This window comes from Apteryx rowi, unplaced genomic scaffold (assembly GCF_003343035.1).
Source record: "Apteryx rowi isolate R43461 unplaced genomic scaffold, aptRow1 scaffold_11, whole genome shotgun sequence".
NCBI lineage: Eukaryota > Metazoa > Chordata > Aves > Apterygiformes > Apterygidae > Apteryx > Apteryx rowi.
In genome coordinates this window covers 4,854,576-4,869,124 of record NW_020447308.1, presented here as the reverse complement: position 1 = coordinate 4,869,124, position 14,549 = coordinate 4,854,576, and the positions used below count along the sequence as shown (strand labels likewise).

The following is a 14,549-nucleotide window of genomic DNA, read 5'->3' as shown; positions in this document are numbered from 1 at the left end:
TATTTCTCAAAATTTGCTTAGATGTTTTTCAGGGTTTCACTAAGACCTGCCAGGCTCCTCCCCTTTCCTTTCCTGCCTCACCCCAAATACTTCCACTTTGGGCTGAAAATACTTCCATTTTTGGATTTTTTGGGGGGCAAAAAATGTCAGCCAAAACTCCATCACTTTTGTCTATTTTTTCCATTTAATTTGTTTCTGGCAAAACAAAAATACTATTTTGATGGAAAATTTTCGACCAGCTCTGCCCATTAATTTCTGTCAACAGTCCTACAGGCAAAACAGTGCATCTTCCAAGAGAGGAGACTGCCCGAAGGGCCAACCACGAAGCGAGTGCTGACTAACGCTCCCATCCACGGCACTGTTCCCCAGCCAGCATCATGCTCCTTTGCAAGCCTCAGCCCCTAATGGGAGCCATCTTCCTAGAGAGGTTTCCAGCTCAAATCTCTCTTGGCAAGTCAGCTCAGTAGTTCAAGTACTTTGCCAGGTTAAAGGAAGATGTGGATGGCACAGAGAGATCGCCTCTGACGAGGGGAGCATGGCAAGCTACCTCTGAGGACCTCCAGGGACAAGTCTCTAATATTTGCCAACTGCTCTGAGATCTTTCAGTGAAAGACCTTTTGGTTGTGCAAAAGTTGCTAGCCCTTCTCAGGGCATTGGTGGTTTTAGAGGGTTAAGTTAGAAACAGGAAATACAGTGACTAAAGGAAAGCCATTAATATTAAATTCCACCCTTTGCCAGATAGTCTTGTGTTATCATTGCTCTTTCTTAAATATTTTCCAGTTTTCTTTGCAGGGCATTTGTTACAGGGGTAGCAACTGAGGAGCTGTAACTTGGCACATCTCCACCTGCTTTTCTGTAGCAGTGCACATGTGTGCCATGGGATTTGAAGAATTTCCTTAGCCTCTAGAATTGATATGCAAACAGTCAGCTGTACAGACATCGGTCTGTCCGATAGACATGCCGCGTGACCTAAGAAATAATACAGGTGGTCAGCACCATGCTGCTGAGTCCTGAATTTCTGGAGCAAACACACTCATTTTACTATGTCTGGAAGACTGGGGGTCCTGTATAAACGCTCCTGTAAGGTGATCTGCTGTGCTTGACTGATCACAAAACACCCCCCAGGATTTCCCTAACAAAACTGTTGGGTTTTGCCAAGCAAAGCACAGGTTTCCAAGGAACAAGAGCCCTGACCTTGCCACATCCGAAGTGGCTTGGAGACCTCAAGGCGCTTGTCTCAGCAGCCAGGTCTTCCTGTCCCGTAGGAGCCGGAACTTCCCATCACCAGCCTGCACCGTGATCTCAGTAACCCTTTGTGCCAGAGCAAATGCAGACCCCTGCGCCACAGTCAGTGCACGGTCCCTTTCCACCTCCTCAGATAGTCACCCACTCTGTTGTGATAAAAGCAGCAGGGATAGAGCAGATTGTTAGACTTTCTGTAAAATGGACCATCTTAATCTTCCCCACCTGCTTACTGTCTTACTGTATGTCCCTCTATGTACTTGATGTACTGCCACGGGAACAGATAGGGAGCCAGGGATGTTAGGACCAGGAGAGATGAGCGTTGCTGCCTGCATAACCCAGCTCATGCCATCTCGCCCACTGGTGCTTCATCATGGCCAAAAGCTGTTTGCTTGACCTGGTGCGTACCTTGAAGGCAGACGTGCAAGCCTAAAGAAGCAACTGCAGCCCAGGGAGCCCCTGCATCTCTAAGCAGGTTGTCTGCTGGGGCAGTCACTGTTTCTATTAAAAAGGAATCTTTTCTTTCCCATGGTTACTTGTCAGATTGCAAGGAGAGCCATGCTCCTGCTCCTGAAGGCCCTAGCTGCAGACACAGCCTTGGAAGGGAAGCTTGCTCTCATGGCTACGGCAAAGGAATGGGAAGCACGAGATCTGGCAGGGAGTCCTGCTCCCATTGAAGCCAGTGGGAGGTTTGCCATTGGCTTCAGGGGAAGCCAAGATCTCAGTCTGCAGCCAGATTTGCTGGTGTGTTGAGCTATACTGAGAGCAGGATCAGGAGGGGTTGCTGGTTTCCTGATAAAGCTGTTACTGCCTCAGCTCCTCTGCTGCAGATAGCTGATCTCTCACCTCACATTGCCGCCTGATTGCTTCCCTGTTTTGAAGTCTTAATCTTAGGCCAAGAACACTTTGAGGGTGAGGGCTCTGGGGTTTGTGCCTGCTTGTATTGTCCCACAACTGGAGCTCCTGGAGATCCTTACCATCAGAAGCACCCCCTCCTGTCGTGGGTTACGGACTGTGCAAGAGGATGGCATAGAACAGTAGCACAGGACTGAGATAAGTGGCTTAAATTAAATAAAACATAGAGGATTTTCTCAAGGTTAAGAGCTGTGCCTTTTCCTTCAGGCAGCAGCTTCAATTAGCTCTAGAAAGCCTTTCTGTGTGGTTCAGGAGAGCCCAAAGAGATTGCAAAGGTGGTCCAGGACCTGGCTTCCCTGCCTCACCAAAAGGAGCTGGAAGAAGTCTGCTGTGCTACTACAGTGATGGATGTGTTATAGGGCATGACACAGTACCACTCTGATGCCTTGCAAGGCCTGTGCCAGCCCTCATGGTGCGTTCAGTGTTCCTGTTTGAAACATGGGCAGGGTTACTACCCTCCTCCGAAAAGCGGGTGAAGGAAATGGTCTCACAGTGGTTTGACATTGTTGTGTTACTCTAAGCAGCCCCATTTTGGCCTGTACAGGTCCTGCTGTTTTTATTTGAACGGATGCGTGGTGGAGCCTCCCTATGCCAAGGAAAAAGCCATTACAACTAATTCTCACTATTTATATTTCTCCCTGATGAGGACATCTCTTTCTGTTCATCGTGTGGATTTGGTCTCTGCTGCCCCTTTCTGGGAACATCTGTATATGCATCACATCTATCAAAAGAAACAGGCACGAAGCTTCATCTCCTGGACCAAGGAGCTGTGCTGAGCTGCTCTGGCTTTCCTCACCTCGCCAGGTGCTACATGTTTGACAGCATCGTCTCCTCCTCATCAGCTACAGCTTGAGCGCTCTGGCCCTCTGGGACTTGCTCCCAAACCTTTCTTCCCAAGAACCATCCCATGCAAAGCAGCAGGTACCTGCCTTGAACAGGGGACGTCGAGGTGACGCTTAGGAATACTGCTGCAACCACCTTTCTGAAGTACCCATGACATTTCCATGAAGGGTAGCTGGTGGAGGCAGCTTTCAGGTAAGTAGAAACCATTGTGGTTTATTTTTCTCCGCAAATGCAAGGAGTTTAGAAGTGCAGGTGTTTAAAGTCGAGGTGATGCTGATCATGTTGCGATCCGTAGCTAATAGTTTTATTACAATTTTCTCCAGCAAGTTGAAGCAAAGCTACCCAGGAGTTCAGGGCCGATGCACTAGGGCACACTAACTGCTTTCCCACAGAATAGCACTAGCGCACCCCAGTGTCACCTCTTTAGGCACAGATGATTTTACTGTCAAAAGTACTTACTTCCCTTGGTGATAAATGGGGAAAAATGGGGAGGGAAGCAAAGAAAACCCCCAGACCATGCAGTATTCTCTTCTGATTACTTAGCTCCAAACTCGGCTCCGCTGCGCTGTTTCCCATCTATCTTTCACATCGCTCTGAGATTGTTCCCCAAGAGCAGCTTATCAACAAACCCTTCCTCAATTTAGTAACTGTCTCTGAGCCAACTTTTTTTCCAGTTCAGTGAGTGGCACAATGTTTCCATGATCTCTAAACTATCCGCTTGTGCAAAGAAAATTGTTGCTCTTCTGTTTCCTTTGCTAAAATGATTCCCCCAGCTCTCAAGTTTCCTGTGTCGTAATTTCAGGGCACACACAATTAAACAAAAAGAATCAGAATAAACAGAATTAGTTCTCGTTCTTTCTTAACAACAGGCCTATGATTTTTTTTTTTTTTCCATTAGCAAATTCAGTTCAGCAACTTTTCTTCGTGCTGGTTCACTGTCGCTGCTTCCAACAGGCTTTGGGTTACATGTAACAACAAGATGAGGAGATGGTACTTTGCTTTTAGCCAGGCCTCAGCCTGTGTGTTTTTTTAATTTTAAGGAATGGGGGGGGTTACCTGATCCTGTCGCACCTGGTTCTGTGTGATATTTGTTTTGTTGCTGGTAGAGTCCCACCCAGGAGCACAAAGGAGGGATGACACTTGGCATCTTTCATCTTCTCGCTTGTCACTTCTATTCTCTAATCCTCATAATAGTTCCTTTCTCCCCGCTCCTTCTTTTTTGACTCGTACGTCCTCACATGTGCTCTGTCCTCAGGAGAGCCAAGCAGCGTGTCTGACACTCGCCCGCCTGCGGACCACGTTGACGGTCTCCTCATGAGCATCACCTGGGAGCCAACATCCGTCCCCCTGACCTGCTGGTGGAGACCATGTTGAATCCACTTACCACCTCCAGGCCTTGGACCAACAAAGTCTTGGCTGCGAGGTTGGTGTCTGCGCGGTGGGACTGGGCTGCAGGCCCATGAGCAGCTACAAGCATCGCCTGGCCCTGGCCCCCACTGCTCCACGAGCTGCCCGCATGCGAGCTGTGTGGGCGTACGAGTGCTCCTGCAGCCGTGGGGCCGGCTCTGCCCCTGGACCCCTTCCCGCAGGCCTGAGGTGATGTTTTTTTCTCCTATCATCTGAGAATGTCCCTGGGACTATGATAAAAACCCCCACAGCCTCCTGGGTCCCCTCTCCTCCTGGTGAACATGGTCCAGAGGGCAGGGGAAGGCTTCCTGAGAAGCCTGTACCCATTCCATGGCCCCAGTTTGTCAGCTTGTATTGCTAACAGTGTTCTTCCTTGTGTTCGGCTCAGCTGGGAGCCTGATTAGTTACTTCCCAGTGGGCCTTGAAACCCAAGGCCCATATTTCTTTAATTTTGTCCAATTTGGACAAAATTTGTCCAGTCAGATGTTTAGGGAAGCGGCTGTGAATATTGTAAAGCAGCTTCTGGCAGTGAAGAGTCACAGCAAAGGATTGCCCAGATTCCTGGTAATTATTTTCAGCCTGTCCATCTAAGCCCTGCCTGTGCAAAGACCCAGGGAGCTGAAGCAATAACCAGCAGGGACACAGCCCACATGGTAAAAGACATTGTTCTGCTCTTCTTCCTCTTCGTTACAGAAAACTCATTAGGTTACCTGTGCTTTGTTTGGTACCTGGTGTTCACGCTGGTAACGTTTGTGTCACTTTGCTACTGTTCACAGTTTGCAGTTGCTGCTTTTCTGAGTCTTTATTGACAGAGGGATGCATCTTTCATTGCTTCACGCATGCTCACACCAGCTTCCCCGAGAGCTGGGGTCTGGGCTGCACTGAGGTGCCAACACACCATGGAGCCCTGGGTGAATCTGTTCGCTTCCCTGTAACTTGGGAAGCACTGTGCAATAGCCAAGGCACCATTAKAGCGTTACTTGGCTGTGGCTTTATAAAAGCACTTAGAGCTTCTTGGAAGAACAAGGGTAAATGCAAACTTGTCCCATTATTTAGTGGTTAAAGGGTTCCCTGAGAGTATGGTTCAAAGCGAATAGGAAACACCAGCCAACCAAGCAGCTCCTTGAATGTCCTTAATGATGGTCATTTAGTGGTTTCAGGTGTCCTCAAGGGGTTACTGCACAGCCCAATTACTAAAACTGGCAGAGCCAGTTTGGGGCTGGGACCCATTTGTTGGGCTGTAAGCAGGACACGGGTTGTATCAGCCAGGGCCGTGCTTAGCCCTAGCTTTTGGTGTAACAATTATGAGTGATAAAATCTCACTTTTCCCCCATTTTCCTCACCACAAGTTAGTTTAAAGGGAATGAAGGCAGATCCTGCTATAGCTCAGTACATAACTAGCCAACTCAAATGACTCTCCACCGTCTTTTCTTCTACATGAGACTCTTAATGCCCTGAGTCTTTGCATGCCCTGGCATGGAGCCCAATTGAAGCATGAGCTCCAACAGAAGTTTTAAATTTAAAGCTGTTCTTTTGGCTTCAGAAATTCACAGACTGAAGCTGAGGGATGCAATTCAGCTGTTTGCCTGCAGATCTGCAACAGCCCTGCTGTGCTATTGCCCTAGCCTCTGTCCGGCAGTCGTGTTAACACCACTTTCCAATTAAAGTAACAGCCTCAGTTACAGAAAATGCTTTCCTGTCTGGGCATTTATCTGATTTTTTTTTTTTTTTAGTTACTCATGAGACACAGGGCAGTTCTGTTTCCCATCCCCCATTACAATTAATCCATCAGCATTTCTGGTGATTGGGCTGGCTTCTGCTGAATTTTTTRTTTCTCGCCATTCCCAGCATCAGCCCAGGCCCATACAGCTCAGATGCCACATATACTCACATGACGAGGAGCACTGATGTAAGCAACCAGGCAAATACCAGGTGCACTAGAAACTCCTGAAGCTCTGGTCTCCCAGAGCAGGGAAGAAGACATCCTGTTCTGGAAACAGTCCTGCTGGAAAATCCCAGAGCCTTCCTACTTGAATTATGGCTACTTCTCTGACTGAAATGTTTTACTCTAAAAACTTAGCTTTTAAGACCTTCACAGCCAAGATCATGCCTTCTCCCCAATACCCTGGACATGCAGAGTTTCCAGGAAAGTAAATGGTGTCAGATGAACCCTGCGTCTCTCTTCTTGGTGCAGTCAAGTAAGAGCATTGTCCCACCTCACTGAAAGGCTGGGAGCCAGACTTTGGCCCTCTTGCTAAATCCGAGTAGGGGTTTACCCTGTCGTTGGCCCTAGGGTAACAACCCTCGGGGACATGCTGGGCTCTGTCCTGCCTGTAGTGCAAGGAGCTCCGCAAAGCTGGTCTACTGCAGAGTACTAGGATCTGAACTGAGCCCTGGGTGTTTTACTCCAGCCTTATTTGCCATTGTAAAAAATACTATAACTGCAGCCAATTTAATGTTTTTTATAACACTAATACCAAACTGCTTGGGCAGGGTCTGCAGGAACTGGAGGAAGACCAGCTGCAAGGGCAAAAGCACAGGTTTCAGTGCTGATGTCCTGCCCCATGAGACCACAAAGAACCTGTCTCCTAGGATGTGCTTTTCTTCTAGTCTGATCGGTTGTAACTGTTGCTCTGGGCTTGTGCCTAGCACAGCGAGCCTCAAATCTTGACTCCTGGGTATCTCCATTCTCCAGGACTGTGCAGGGATGGCACAACCACCGGCTCCCAGTGACAAGAAAGCAAAGCCTGCTGCTGCCCCCGTGTCATTATCCTTGCCRTACACCAGTGAAGATGGGGGGAAGCCTGGCTGGGAGTGTGAAGGAGAGCCGGGCCTCCAGTGCTAAGCACAGCCACTCAGCTACTAAGGTCGAAGATCTCGCATTCAAAGACCCTTCTGTTTCTTCTGTTTCTCCCGCAAGCTCAGGGCCTTCCCTGTGGCACCTCATGTTCAAGAAATTGCAAGGTCAGATTGGACACATGTGGAAGGGTGATGACCTGGAGACAGCACAGAGGAAAGCTGCACGCAGCAAGGAACAGAGGGGTCGAGGTCCCGATGTGTGTGCGACACGCAGCGTGCGGCACTCGTAACATCGAGACCCTGCTAGGCAATACGGCGTGATATCAGGTGTCAGCACAGACCCGTGCAGAGCGCAGCTGAGCCGCTGAGGGCGAGAGGCAGTTCTTGGCAGGCTCAGCTCGCGTGATAAGGTCATTGGAAAGACAACCGATGCTTTCAGCAGCCTGTCCTATCCCCAGGCCCAGCACCAGCTTGACCGAGGAATCGCTGCGGGCTCCTGCATGATGCCAAGAACAAAGGCTTCTTTGCAAGTATGTCGAAACAGTGTTTTTTCCAACCAGTGTCTCAACCGCTGAGCCCATCCTTCTGGGCCCTGCCAGGTTCCAGTTTTGAACCATTAAATGGCACTTGTTAGAAGAGCTAAATTCCTTCTTTATCAGTGGCATCTCTCAGGCAGGAGGAAGAACAGGCTGTATCTATTGCCTCTCTCCCCAGTGCTTAAATGCTGCTTCCCAATGGTTAAAATTTTCCTTTTGAACATCCATTAGGGATCTCACGGGAAGGGTTCTGTCTTTCTCGTTTGAGCAGTAGACTTTGTTGGGGCTGTGCATGCTAATTTTAATGGAGTTCATCAATCCTAGATGCTGCCTGAAGCCCAGGGTGGTAGGTTATTACCAGCAGCCGAGCTCTCACTGGCCCAAATGGAGCCAGTTTGTGGCACTCAGAGGCCTGCAGACAAATGGCTCTGACCATCGTTAATGCAGGTTCTTGGGAGGATAGGTTGCCTATTTGCCTTCCCTTTGTTGAGAGCCTTTTTGGCCCTGGCACCATTAACAGACTGGCAAATCAACAGATTCCTCAACTAAATGTTGTCCACAGAGTGCGCTGGACACCACTTAGGGCTCTCTGAGGACATCTGAAGGGAACAACATACGCTGGCAGGGCTCATGGGCTCCAGCAGTTGGGGATTGCAAACACATGCTTCAGCTATGCAAGAAATCTTTGACTTGTTCTGAATGTGATTCTGCCTGGGTTTCTTCCCAGGAACATTCCTGTTCTTCAGAATTCACCATTTGCAGAAAAAAAGGGGGTGGGGAGGATTTTGCTAGTATTCAAGATTTTAAGAGTAAGGGAGAGGAAAGGGAACAAGCCTTATGGTGCTTTCCTTAGCCAAATTCCTCCAGAAGGACAGGGTGTGGAATATGGACTCCAGGATTTGGCACAATCCCAAGAAAACATGAACTCCAAAATTAAAAACACTTTTAACATGTCATTTGTTTTTATATAAAGAAGAAGTCTGTTTTTCCTAAGTAATTCAGTCTCTGCTATCACATAAACCAGGCAGCCCTTGCCAAGTGGTGCTGCGTGATAGAAGCCAAGCGCAGAGCTAGGTCTCTGAGCAAAGACGTCTTATCTCCTCCGGGAGAAGGCAGTGCTGTTCAGACCTGCGCTTGTGGTTCCCAAGATAAAAGCCTCAAGCTTAAGAGCCACAGCGTATGTGAGAGAGTTGCAAATGTGGCCCTCGTAGATGGGAGTCGTCTGGTGTCTGAGTTGCAGGTTAGTGACGAAGTTGAGCTTTTATTATAACACCTGCTGTGTTACAAACGGGAGAAAAGGCTTGTGAGGCTCTGCACGAGAGCTGTGCAGTCCAGGGTGCCCGTGCCTCGTGCCCTGACGCGGAGGGCTCACAAATCCCACTTCTTATTGCAGGCGACAGCAGGGTCGCACCCAGGGAGGACTGCCGGCCCCAGTGTCCGCCGCGTGCTGCAGCCGTTCAGACGGATGCTGGTCGATGTACCCTTGAAAAAGGCACTGGGTGTATCCAGGTTGTGTCGCCCCGAGCCAAGGATGCTCCTGCAGGTAAGGCGTGAAGCTGGCTGTGAGCCGCATCCCAGGGCTGCTCCTACACAGCGGCACAGACACAGGCTTTGTGCTTCTTTCCAGATGCTGAGCAGACCAAAACAGTCCGCTCATTCCTAAGGGTGTTACGTTTCAGCCTGAGACCCTGCGAGGTGCCTTGCCCAAGCGGAGGTGCCCATGGCCAGGTTTGGAACCTGCTGAGCTGGACAAGTGCTCCAGGAGGAGAGACCATGAAAAGAGGCAAGGTGTAACTTGATGCTACCAAACATGCACTCAGAGTAACCTCCACAGCTCAATTAATTATATTAAGTATATGCCTATAATTAATGTAATTTAACTGAGGTTCTCATGGTGTTGCATGCCTACTGTATCTAAGTCTTAAACTTGTTGCTCTGCATATAATTCAATTGAATGGACGCACAGTATCCATGTAAGATTAGTCACTCCATTCACCAAGGAGAGCTTTATTCAGGCAGATTTGGCTTGTACTTCTGATTTTAACACAGGGGGAACTTTACTGAAGTTAGCTGAGACATTAGTGCAAAACCAGAGCAAAGCCCAGCATTTGTAAGTTATCTGCAATAGAGGCATCATAACTTCTATAATGCCACACAGAAACCTGTGTATCTAACTACCTCCCAAAAATGTTTTAAATAAGGACAGTTTTTGTTTCACTGGTATTCTGAGGTGAGTGATTCAGGTGTTGGAAAGGCACAAACTTTTCACACTTCCTATCAGCACAGCACACAAGCAAGCACGCAGATGCCTGCAAAAAACATGCAAGAAAATACATCTCTTTCAAAACACAGTGTAACAGCTCACATGTTGATGGCAGGAATTTATGTGGGGTCTTGACCATGTTTTTCTGCTAGCATGAAGAGCTCATTTTCCTTGGAAATCACGGACTAGATTCCATCACTGGAGGAAATATATCAGCAAATTAGTTCCTCAGTCAATAAAACAAGTTTTTGAACCAAAACCATGGCGTCTTTTGCCATTGCCAAGCCATGGAAGTGTTAAAAAAGAGAGAGGAGGGAAAAAATATCAGTTAGAAAAGCAACTTAAAATGCAGTGTTCTTAACATGGATGCAGTTTGCTTCAGCTGTGTTCCCAGTGTCGCACTAGGAAACAGCAAAATAAGGATAGAAAGGCACAGACTCATCTTTGTTAATAATTCAGTAGTATCAGAAATATCTGCGGAGTCCTGGTGCCTCACCATATAGGAGCTTTCCCCTATAGATGCTAAACTAAATCAGCAATAGCGGATTGATATTAAGAAGCAGATGCTCAGGTGGGTTTTTTTTAACCTGTACAATACTTAGGAGTGTAGTTCAGTACTTGCAAGGGTCCCCTCCTCCGCCCTTTATTGACTGTTCTTCATTCTACATGTTTCTTGTTAATAGCCCATATGGCCAAGGAAGCAGGTCCATGATTTCACTGTGTCTTGCTTTTATTAATCCCAAATTGTGGATCAAGTCAGAAGCAATCATGGCCCCAGTGATTTATGGATTGCAGTTTTCACTCCTACTAGTCGTGGACAGTCAGAGACCGTCAGATGCCAGCCTGAGCAGCTGCAGCCCCAGCATCAGTTCAGACCCAGGCAAGCAAAATGTGCGCGGACGTGTGAAAGGGCCCGGGGAGCCTCTGTGTGCAGAGGAGTTCGCTGAATACCAGCGCAAGAGAGACTGGTGCTGCTTTTTGCAAGTTGCACATAGGTTATTAGTTTCACACGTGTAGAAAGCAGACGATCACTGAGTGATCTGAAATCCAGATGACAGATTTTATTGCAAAGCTTGGACGGCTGCTTAAAGAGAAACAAAGAAAAGAACACGAAATACATGTGAAATGGGAACACTTTCGAAGTGAGCCTGAAAACAGAGGAACGAAGCAGAAGGGATAAAGAGAACAGCAATCCTGGATCTGAGCAAGAGCTTACAGGAATTGCAGGGACAAGAGAGGAGAGAGCCCTCATCTAGTTTATACTCTCTTCGGAGAGCCCCAGCCAAGCCCTTCAGTAAAATTCTGATTTTCTATCACGCTGTGATTAACTCTGATGCTCCCTGGGGAAGAGCTTGCATCGATGTGAATGGTGGATGGTCCCCAACATCACAGACATCACGGACACATCGCTACTTCCTATTAAGCAAAAATGAACAGACTTTCTCAGTTCTGTTGCCTTCTACATCGACATAAATCAGGAGTAACTCTTCCTGAAATCCAGGGGACATATGACCATTATATTGGTTAAATGTGTGTAATGAAAGAACTTACTCAGTTCTCAGACAGACTTCAGTTGCTTGCAGCTTTGCTGGGGGCAGATTTCTTGCTAAAGTGAGAACCGGTATAATATTTTAAGGAAAAATAAGAGGGGACAGAGCAGCACTCAGAGAATGGCCATTAATTCCATCGTTTCCCTGCTCAGGCCTGGTAAAACATACATCTGCTGCTTGAATTTTAGCCCAAGATAAAAGGAATATTGTGAAGCCCTATAGTTCAAGAATGTTACATATTCAAAGCAGTAAATTTTCACAGGGACCGCGATCCTCTTGCAGCATAGAGTTACCGCAGACAAACTGCTAGGAGGGAGAGCGGAGTCGTTTCTTGGGAACGCCACGGCAGCAGGTACCCAGGGGTCCCACGGGTACAAGCAAACCGTGCGTGTTTTGCTGCTGCAGTGCTGTGGCCTTTCCTCTCTGTGTAATGCCGGCACGTCTGGAAACCACCAGAGAATGGATTCGGTGCTTCTCAGCATCCTGCTTGAAATGACTTTGCCGAGAGCCATCCAGGTCTTACTTAGGATCCACTAGAGTAGTATGCCAGGTGCCTGGGAGTAAGAAATGGGAAAGGCTTTTCCATGAACTAGCACACAGTTGTTCCCTACAGAATTTTTTATGGACATTTAGAAAAAATCCTGAGCTGCTTTAATTTCCCATAAAACACAGGAAGTGAATCGGCAGTGTGAGTGCCTATGAAGGCGAAAAAGAGCTGGAACGGGTCTTTCTTCAATTCTTTCAACTTGATAATGAAGGCTTGAAAGGCTGTAAATTGGGCTTTCTTGTTTTGTTTTTAAGACTTTCATTCTGTGTTAGGAATACAAATCCCGTCCAGGCTGGACAACTTTCTGGACAGACTGAAAAGAGGTCAGGACGTATCAGAGGCACCAGAGAACGCTGCAGGTTTGTCTGTCCAGGGATGTTTAAATCTCAGCGATTGATTACCCATTTCGCTGGGTTATAGGACATGTCTGAGCGTGGTCTACTGGACGCAGCACACGTTTCTTCCAGGACATGAGTGCAAGCAGATGTCCTGCTCGGCCCGTGCAAACGCACAAATGAGCTGGAATTACTTGCAATCAGTTGACTCCAGTCAAATACTTCTGTGTTTCCATGTTCACAGTTTGTGTAGACAGATCCTGAGAAGGGAAGTGATTTTGAGTCTGACTATTTAAAGTTTTTTTTGTTTGATTTTCTTAACAGCTGCTTCATCCCTACAGTTGGGAGAAAAGCTTCTTTTCTTAAGGACTCTTTAAGGATCTCCCAGATGGAGAATGAAGCTATTTCCCATCTGCATTTTCTGGAGTCCTTCTGTGAGATCAAAGGCAAATTATACCTGATATTTTGAAAGTTAAAAAAAAAAATAGTAGATGACATTTAAAGCCAGACTTAGCTCTGTCAGCAAAGTCTGGCCGTTTCCCCCCACCTTTCCAGATCACCTCAGCCGTTTTATTCCCCAGGTTTGAGCAGGTTACCCTGAGTAACCTGTGTTTGTTTGACAAAGCGCTGTTACTCCGTGTTACTTTTGAACCTCAGTAGTCACAGAGAGATTATAAATGCTTAAAAAACCAATGCAGACGCTTGGGAAGTTCTCCTTCCTCGCCAGTGTGGACCTTCGTCAACTCACGTTGCACCTAATGGCACCTGCAAGCTGGAGAGGAAATAGTGTCCGCTTGCCTTCCCTGCCTCCGGCACCCGTGCTGCAGGAGAGAAGGGACAGGGACAGTCCAGCATTAACTTCACGGAGAAGCAGGTTGGTCTTCCTACTTATTAGACTTCTCCACGGTGGCAGAAGCCAAGTGCCACCGGCGCCGGTGCCCAGCTCACGGAGCCGTGCATTGCTGCCTGGAAAAGGGAGCCCCGGAGCGAGCTGGCGGATCAGCCTGTTCCCGGGAAGCGGTGCAAACCCGGACCGACCGGACGTGCCTTTAGGGCGAAGCGGATAGAGCGGTTCTTCAGGCAAAGCCCAAAGGCTGTCCAGCACCGGCGATCTTCATCCCGGCCCTTGGCAGGCAGTGGGGACTGCTTAATTCCCGCAGCCAGCTGCCGGCGGATATTCCTCCTCTGCCCGCCCCCCAGAAGAGCTTTGCACGCGGATCTTGCTAAAAGATGTGTCCTGAGCTTGTTTGTTAAACGTAAGCCAGGAGTTAGGACGGGCCAAGGAAAACAGGGCAGCGCAGCGTGCACCTCCTGGCCCCCCGGCTGCGCCGCGGCGGGAGGGRGGCACTGCTGGGCCGGGGGCCGCACCATGGCCGAGGCTGCCGAATCCCCGCGGGAGCCGGCCGCAGAGGTGCCGTCAGCGCGGGGCAAGCGGAGCCTCCCGCCTGGGCCGGGCCCAGCCGCTGCCCCTGGGAGGCTGTCGGGGGGCCGAGCCCGCGGCCTGGGCTGAGCGTCCCACCGCCCGGGAGCGCTTCTTGAACACACCTCGCTTTAGGCTAATTTCACTATATAGAGGCTGTACATATATTCTTAATATGTTGATAATATAATAATATGTATTATCATTATATCCTATCCTATTGTAATTGTACTAGGTGTAGGCTATATACACACATCTATATATTGATATATAAATAATATATATTATATATTTATATGATATATTCTTAATATATTGATAACATAATAATATGTATTATCATTATATCCTATCCTGTTGTAATTATACTAGGTATAGGCTCTCTATATATTATCGATATATTGATATATAAATATTATAAATGATATATAATACAAATTGATAATTTCTATAATATTGATTATTTAATAATTTATATTAGCAATATATCTTATTACACTATATGTAGGCTGTGTATATTATTAATATATTGCTAATATATATAATCAATATATTATCTTACAATCATTATAAAGTATGCAGACTACATATATTATCAACATGTTGCTACTATAATAATCAGTGTAATGATTTGACGTGATCGGTTCTGTTAGCGGTGCCGATTGCAGCGGTGCCGTTCGCGGGCCGCCTGC

At 47.6% G+C, this 14,549-nt stretch overlaps 1 protein-coding gene across 7 annotated transcripts in view; it reads left to right on the top strand.

Annotated features, from left to right (window-relative positions):
- Window positions 1-7,577: 7,577 nt before the first annotated feature.
- Window positions 7,578-14,549, top strand: part of LYSMD4 (LysM domain containing 4) — a 15,540-nt gene continuing 8,568 nt past the window's right edge. Inside the window, exons 1-4 of one of the 7 annotated variants that reach the window (XM_026073514.1) lie at window positions 8,807-8,982; window positions 9,136-9,285; window positions 9,370-9,530; window positions 10,689-13,693. The gene's annotated coding sequence lies outside the window, so the exon portion shown is untranslated. The other 6 variants (XM_026073524.1, XM_026073535.1, XM_026073505.1 and 3 more) reach the window with 6 other exon arrangements.